The sequence below is a fragment of the Cornus florida genome, unplaced genomic scaffold, assembly GCF_030987335.1.
Source record: "Cornus florida cultivar Cherokee Brave unplaced genomic scaffold, ASM3098733v1 CherokeeBrave_3.0.0_Hap2_Chr04, whole genome shotgun sequence".
NCBI lineage: Eukaryota > Viridiplantae > Streptophyta > Magnoliopsida > Cornales > Cornaceae > Cornus > Cornus florida.
In genome coordinates this window covers 87,343,708-87,351,534 of record NW_026775574.1, presented here as the reverse complement: position 1 = coordinate 87,351,534, position 7,827 = coordinate 87,343,708, and the positions used below count along the sequence as shown (strand labels likewise).

The window sequence follows — 7,827 nt, the reverse complement described above, 5'->3', positions numbered from 1 at the left end:
ATAACCCAATACATTTAGGAAACTAATTCAACAATAAACAATTAGCCCACAATTCAAAATTCAGCCACTATTAAAAGAAAAAAAAATATTTAATAAATTGATAAGACCTAAGATAATTAAAAGTGGAAGGATTGGTAGTTGCTACAAACTTCTAAGTGATTTAGATTGTAGGATTATATTAAATTATATACATTGTATAAATTAACATATATATTAAAATAAATATATATATATATATATATATAACATAACGGTTCGGTTCGATCTAATTCGGTTGTTAAGGACCTTAAACCGTGACCAAACCGTATTTTTACGGTTTCACAAATTTAGAATTATAACCGAACCAAATTATTTACAAACTAAACCAAACTATTCGGTTAGGGTTGACTGCAGGGGCGGAGGAAAGGGGGGGCTGGCGGGGGCCATGGCCCCCCCTAATTTTTTGGAAATTTTTTTTAGTATAGGTAAAAATAAAATAATATAGTATATATAGTATAAAATTTATACTTGGCCCCCTTAAGAAAAAAAAATTATTTCTTTAATTAGAATTTAACAAAAGATAGTTTATTTAGTGGTTTAATTAACGACTATAGAATCCCGATAAAAATTAATTTACATAAAAATTTAATGTGATTTTCTTAAAATTTCAACTCAAATACCGTTTTTTCCATAATGTGACTACAAGCACGATTCTTTCTATAACCTTATTATTCTAAAATTCCATCTCATACATGATTCTTTCCATCACTTTTTTTTTTTATATATATATATATATATATATATTTTATTCATTTTTATTGAAATGCTTTTATAAGAATTTTATAAGAAATTAATTTTTACAAAATCAAGAACAAAAATTTCATTTGAAGTTTTGAATATCAACAAAAATCGATGATTTAAGAATCTAAATTTTTATTTTATTAATTTGTTTGTGTGTTTTTTTTTTTTTTTTTTTTTTTTTTTTTATCATTGTTATTGTTTTGTTAAATTTTCAATTGTTACATTTTTTTTAAAGTTATTTTTGTTTTTTTTTTCCTTTTCGGTAAATAAAGAGAGTTATTTAATTGAATTTTTTTATAATTTTGGCATAAATTTTATTTGTGTTTGTTCAGAAAGTTTGATAAAAAATTTCTTTAAATAACTAGTTTTTTATTTTTATTTCTTAAAATAAATTAAAAAAAGTTTAAATAGATATATTTTTGTATGAATATGATAAATAATAAAATATTTTTACCTACGTAATATATATATATTTTTTTAAAGTTCTAGTTAGGTAATGTTGTTTATAATTTTTCGCCCTCCCAACCTCAAAATCCTGGCTTCGCCCCTGGTTGACTGGATTTTTGTGCACCCCTAAGTTGAACTAGTGTTCAATCCATTAATACTTTAAATAAAGACTTTTTTTTTTTCCAAAATTTTAAGCAACTGTCATAAATGGAAAAATGTAATTAAGTGTGGGTCATTTGGCCAAAAACAGCCCAAAAAGTGAGACAAAAAAAACCCAAAATTAGGCCCAAAGTTGGGAACAGTCTAGGATCAAAATACAGGCTAATAACTGCAATTAACGGCCTTGTTAGCCGTTAATGGAGAAATTTAGCACTCATTCCGGTAGCAGCCCCCTAAGGCTTCGTTTGGATACACAGGAGAGAAAAGAAAGGAAAGGATTATGAGAGAAAAGAAATGAAATGAAAAATATATATATAATAATATTCATGTTTGGATGGGTAGGAAAGAAAAGAAAGGAATGGGTAATATTCTTGTTTGGATAGATAAATAAAGAAAAGAAAGGAATGAATAATTTACCATCTTACCATTTTTTTCCTTTCCCTTTGTAAACCCTAATTTCATCCAGTTTCGGTAGAGCCCCTAATCTACTCCATCATCGGAGAAAAAAATGCAGACATAAAATTATTCATTCCTACCTGAATAGGGCAAATCATTTCAGCCTCCCCAATAACCTCCATCTCTATTCTCGTTCTTAGCCCCCCCCTCCCCCCCTCTCTGTGCAACTACAAACTACAAAATGGAAGTTCAATCTTCCAAATGTTGGCTTTTAGGAACAGATGAAATCAGAGGAAGGTGAACTGCAATCACAATGTGCTATGTAGGGATTTCAACTCAAAAAGATTGTCTAGAGAGAACAAAACAAAAACAAAAAAAAAAAATAGTTTCTAATAGGAAGTTAGGAACGTATAATTGAATCTACCACATTAGTTTCAATATAATAAACAGATTTTGAAAACTGCTGATTCTTTCCTCGTTCTCATATGTATTCCCCTCTCTCTCTCTCTCTCTCTAACTGCAAACTACAAAATCTACAAGAATCAAAAGTTCAAAACCCATATTTCAAATCATTTCAGCCTCCCCAATCGCCTCCACCGCTATTCTCATTCTCATATCGGCATATCATTTCAGATTGTTCAAAAAATCAAAACCCATATCTATCAGTTTCCATCACCCGCTGTTCCAGTTCGGTCGCCGTTCGCAAACCTTCAGCCAGCCCCCTTTCTCTCAACTCTCAAGCTTGCCCCATCTCTCAAGGCTATTTTTGTTATCAGTTCCATTTCTCTCCAAATCTTGTCAATTTTGGAGGGATTCCAAATAAGGGATTTGATCCCTCTTAATCCTTTTTTTTCTTTTCTCTCAAAATCCCTTTAAATCCTTCAATCCAAACGAATAAGAGACAATGACACCAGCATCAAAACTCTCATTAAAGAAACCACATAATACAACTTTAAATTAATAAAGACGTGTTAATAGTAATTTCGAGAATTTGGAAAGATACTAGAAATAGAAAACATTGGAAACTCTTCTTTTTGGATTAAATAAATCGAGTAGTCTTTTTATTTGGTACAAAAAGCAAAAGAAAACACAGCTTTTCTCCCTCTAGAATCTTGAGTCACTCACTCTTATCCTAATTAAATACACACTAAATGAGCTGCTGAGGTTGATTGCTTACGTAAGCATCCAATGATGTTTGAAAACGTGACAGCAGACTTTGAAACAAAAGCACTTATCCACCGACACGCATGTTAAATTAATTTTAAGGAATCAATTTGTATCAACAATCATGTACTTTTGGAAAACCAAGCATGTCTATTTTCTTCTTATTTTGGAGCTAGTTATATAGTTTTAATCATTTCCTTAAAAACTTTTCATTTAAACATAACATTGTAGAGTCTGTAGACCCTTTTCAAAATTTGAACATATGCCTTATGCAATAATAAAGATATTCTATTACGGTATTATTTACAGTTACACGCTCAACCAAAAAGTATTTTTTTTATAAGTAAAGATAAAATTACATACATCTAATTTTTTTTAAATCCACCCAAAAAAACATACCTAGCATACCCATCACAAAACCCAAACTAATAACAAAACTGCTCACTCTTTCATCTTTCTTATCTACACAGGTAAAAAGTATATGGGACTGACCTCAGATTTAGTATTTTGTAAATGTTTTCAAATTTTAAACTTGCTTTGTGAGATTTTTCGAACAATTAATCCCTCAGAAGCCAAAATCAGTGATATAAAAGAGTAAATTGATAGATAGTTTGAGAATAAAAAAAAATCGACTAATTATGTAGAATTACAAAGACGTCACAAATATTAATGACATCACGATAACATCAATTTCCACTCACAAAAGTTAGTCGGAATTATCCAGCTTTAGAATTCCAAATTATTATCCGAAATAAAAATAAAGCAATTGTCTAATGCTAGCTTTTTACAGTGGATTTTAAATGTTTGTTCTTTTTGGAAGTTAAATGTGGCAATATGCATTCTATTACGACGAACATTCCTTCTGATCAAAATCAGGGAACTTTTACACTGTAAAGAAATAATTAAAAAAAATACTTTTGGGCCCACCATGGATAAATTCTTGTCCAGACAAACACTGCTTTAGCTAAATCTAACCCTCCTAGCAAGCAAGGTATTTATTCAATTGATCTTTTTTCCATCATATGATCACTATATATAGCCTTGATTTCGTAATTGAAAAACCACACAAGCCAAATTTTCCCTCTCTTTGAACCTTTTTGAAAGAGTCCCCAAAAATGGCAATGGCATTAGCATCCAATGTGCAGCCCGCTAGGGTGCAGCCACCAGCAGCCACTGTGCAGCCCTCTAAGATGCAGCAACAGTTGAAGGGCGAGCGCCGGATGTTCTCGACCAACGATGACAGTGCCATGATGAAGCAAATTCAGGCAACCCATTCACCCGTTGGCCGCGAGGTTGAAGTCAAACCCATTCTCAATGTCATTGAGGACATCCTCAATCGTGCTAGGCCTAGCATTGCCGCGGTGGTACATGTATCTTCTCTCTTTATGGAGTCTTGAACTCTCGACATTTTAATTTTAAAAGAGAAGGAAATATCTTGGAACATGTCATTTTACAAATTCAACTCCTTTCAATTTTGTATGTAGGGCACACATGATCATATCGATACAATGGATGACAAGATCGCTCTTAGTGCTTTTGATGGAGTCCTTGAAGGATTGGCTCATATCATACATAGAACTACTTGCGAGGTTATTATGAAGCCTTAGGGCCTATTTGGTTTAGTTTTATGTTTTTCGAGAATTGAAAACCTAGTTAAGAAATGTTTGTTTTCATATATCTCTTACACGTTGAGAACAAGGATTTTTATTTTTATTTTTTTATTTATTTTTTTTATGAACCAAACAAACCCTTAGTTATAATCCACAACCATGCCACAATATCTTGCCAGTATATAGTGTTTTTTGTTCCTAACAATGAAACATGAAAAAAAAAAAAAAAAAAACACTTCTCTATTTTTAATTTTATCAAACAATGAATGTCTTTTTAATTACTGTAACATTTAAGATACTTCATACTCTTTAAGAAAAAAATTGTTCTACTAATTATCTAATTGTATAGACCACATTTCTTTGCTATTTTGAATTTTGGAAAAATAGCATAGAGAATTCAAAAGTGCTTTTGGAATTTTGAACTCCAAAAGAGGTTAAGCAGTTCATTTGAACCCCACAAAGGCCACAGTTATATTAAGCAGGACTATGCATATATATATGTATTTGCAGTAATCATGCAAGTGTTCAGGAGGAGGAGATGCTAATGCAACAACAATGGCGATTTTCCACTCTCTTTCGAACTACTCATGGGACGCGAAAGTGGTGATATCCTTAGCAGCCTTTGCTGTCTGCTACGGAGAGTTCTGGCTCGTTGCACAGCTTTGCGCCACAAATCCACTCGCCAAATCAGTGGCTATCCTCAAGCAACTGCCGGACATCATAGAGCATTCCCACTCGCTGAAATCGCGATTTGATGCAATCACTAACCTTCTGAAGGCCATGATCGATGTAACCAAGTGCATTGTTGAGTTCAAGGAGCTACCACCTCAATATATATCACCTGACACGCCACCAATGTCGCTTGCCATCATGCCATGGCTCATATCCCCATTGCTGCCTACTGGACCATCCGGAGTATGGTGGCTTGCGCGTCACAGATAACAAGCCTTCTAGGCATGAGCTATGAGTAAGCCATCTGTGTCCTATTTGAGCTCAACCCCTTTGCAATTATATGCTAGACATAACTAATTAGCAGCCTTGTCACACTAAATGCAGGTACATAACATCTACCACAGAGGCATGGGAACTTTCGAGCTTGGCTCATAAGGTCAGCAACATACGTGGCCACCTCAAGCAACAAATTGGTATTTGCTATCAATACGTAGGTGGGTACTCGAGCAATTTTCAAACTAACATTATTGAATAATGATAAAAATTGTTAAATGAAGACAAACCATAAATAGCATCTCTCATGAACTAGCAAGAAGCAATTTGATTTAGTTTCTTTCTCATCAAAGTTTTACACTTATATTACGCCCTATAATTTTCTTAAGGACTTGGTATATATGATCACTATGGGATGCAGATGAGAAGAAACACGCAGAATATTATCAAATGCTTTTGCATCTTTTTGAAATTCCCCACTTGGACAACATGAAGATTCTCAAGGCATTGATTTACTCCAAGGATGATATACTGCCGCTTTACGATGTCTCCTCCAAGATGAGGGTTTGTTCACAAACCTTAACCTCTATGTTTTCGCAGTCTCATCTTTTCACCAAATGAGAAATAGTAGTTAACTCTAATTTGACTTTCGTTGACACAAACAGGTTAGTGTTGAAGTACTTAAGAGAAAGACAGTGTTACTGCTCATTTCTGACCTTGATGTCTCCCACGAAGAGATTCTCACTCTCGGTGATATTTACCACAAGTCGCGAACAGCAAGGAAAGATCAGATTCACTATGACGTGGTATGGCTCCCGATTATGGAGAGGTCACTTGCTTGGAACGAAGGCTATCAGCGCAAATTTGAGCAGCTTCAGTCTATGATGCCATGGCACACACTGCACCATCCCTCATTGCTCGAGCCAGCAGTGACCAGGTACATTAAGGAGGTGTGGCATTTCCAAAGGAAGATGATGCTAGTGGTATTGGATCCACAAGGGAAGGTTGTGTGCCCAAATGCCCACCAAATGATGTGGATTTGGGGAAATTTAGCTTACCCTTTCACCTCTGCGAAAGAGGTAGCACTGTGGAAGGAAGAGACTTGGAAACTCGAGCTACTGGTGGATGGAATTGATGAACAGACACTTCACTGGGTAACTATTTTCTCACAGTTCTCTATATATGGAAACTTAATTTCCTTAGATGTGTAGGCCGCGCACGACTGCCATAATAATTACAACCAACCACTAAACTCTTACTAATATTAGTGCGGAATTGATTTCCATTTTACAGATTCAACCAGGGAACTACATTTGCTTGTATGGAGGAGAGGACATTAAGTGGATAAGAGACTTTACAAGCAGAGTAAAAGCTGTTGCAAAGGCTTTAGGCATCACCATCGAAATGGTTTATGTGGGGAAGAGCAAAACCAAGGAAAGAGTACGAAAGAACATTGAAATCATTGATTCGGAAAATCTTAGTTACTCTTGGCATGACCTCACATCCATTTGGTTCTTCTGGTCACGATTGGAGAGCATGCTCTACTCAAAGATGGAGCAGGGCAAGTCCATTGAAAATGATCAGATAATGCAGGAGGTGATGACCGTGCTTAGTTTTGACGGCAGTGATCTAGGATGGGCTATTTTCAGTAAAGGATCCGCAGAGATGGCCAAAGCCAAGGGCGACCTTATCGTGACATGCCTAACAGAATTCGGGGCTTGGGAGGAGAATGCGAAGGAAAAGGGTTTTGTGCCTGCACTTATTGAGCATCTCGAGCGTCTACACACCCCACAGCACTGCAACCGCCTCATCCTTCCCGGGATCAATGGCGACATCCAGGAGAGGGTGATTTGCGCAGAGTGTGGCCGTCCCATGGAGAAGTACCTCATGTATCGCTGCTGTACCGATTGAGAGATGCGTCCATGACCTATGTATTTTATGTCTGTTTATTATTGTAAGAGTGCAATGTATCATGTTTGCTTCAGCTAGTAGAATAAGTAATGCTAGGTGGTCTTATTTCCACTAGTATTGCTACTATAGCTAAAATATGTTTGAAACTAAAATTAGGATAATTTCTCGACTCATTTCTTTTATCAAATCATGCATTTTGAGTTCTTTATATTTCGACCCATTTCTTTTATCAATCTCGATCTGGGGTATATGAATTATCAACTCCTTTTTGGGCTTGTTAATGAAATTATATGAGTTGGGCCAAACTTTTACTTATACAGGCTATAAACCTTTTGATATAGAATAGTAAATTCCAATGGGCCATTCAGTTAACAAGTTTGTTCCCTACAAACAGGCCTTAACGAGTTTATTGGTC

At 35.0% G+C, this 7,827-nt stretch overlaps 1 pseudogene; it reads left to right on the top strand.

Annotated features, from left to right (window-relative positions):
• The first annotated feature begins 930 nt into the window (after positions 1-930).
• On the top strand, positions 931-7,620 carry LOC132303807 (protein SIEVE ELEMENT OCCLUSION B-like; annotated as a pseudogene).
• The last annotated feature ends 207 nt before the right edge of the window (positions 7,621-7,827 follow it).